The following is a 607-nucleotide window of genomic DNA, read 5'->3' as shown; positions in this document are numbered from 1 at the left end:
TAGATCATCTGTCCCGAATAGAACCAGTAGAAGGGGCGTCCCTCCCTCTCACAGAGATCTCTGAAACCTTTCCGGATGAGCAACTATTTGCCATCTAGGAAGTGCCATGGTTTGCAGATATTGCAAACTACAAGGCAGTAAGATTCATACCCAAAGAGTACAGTAAGCTGCAATCAAAGAAATTGATCACAGATGCAAAGTACTATCTTTGGGATGAACCATATCTCTTCAAGAGATGTGCAGACGGAGTAATCCGTAGATGTGTGCCTAAGGAAGAAGCACAGAAGATTCTATGGCACTGCCATGGATCATAGTATGGAGGACATTTTGGAAGTGAGCGAACAGCCACAAGAGTCCTCCAATGTGGCTTCTACTGGCCTACTCTCTATAAAGATTCCCGAGCGTTTGTACTTAATTGTGACAGTTGCCAAAGATCTGGCAATCTGCCTCACAGTTATGCCATGCCTCAACAAGGGATCTTAGAGATTGAGTTGTTTGTTGTATGGGGTATTGACTTTATGGGACCCTTCCCACCATCATACTCAAACACTTATATTCTGGTGGCAGTGGATTATGTATCCAAATGGGTGGAAGCTATTGCAACACC

This window comes from Arachis duranensis, chromosome 5 (genome assembly GCF_000817695.3).
Source record: "Arachis duranensis cultivar V14167 chromosome 5, aradu.V14167.gnm2.J7QH, whole genome shotgun sequence".
Lineage (NCBI taxonomy): Eukaryota > Viridiplantae > Streptophyta > Magnoliopsida > Fabales > Fabaceae > Arachis > Arachis duranensis.
The sequence above is the reverse complement of the archived record's forward strand: the minus strand, read 5'-3'. Positions refer to the sequence as shown.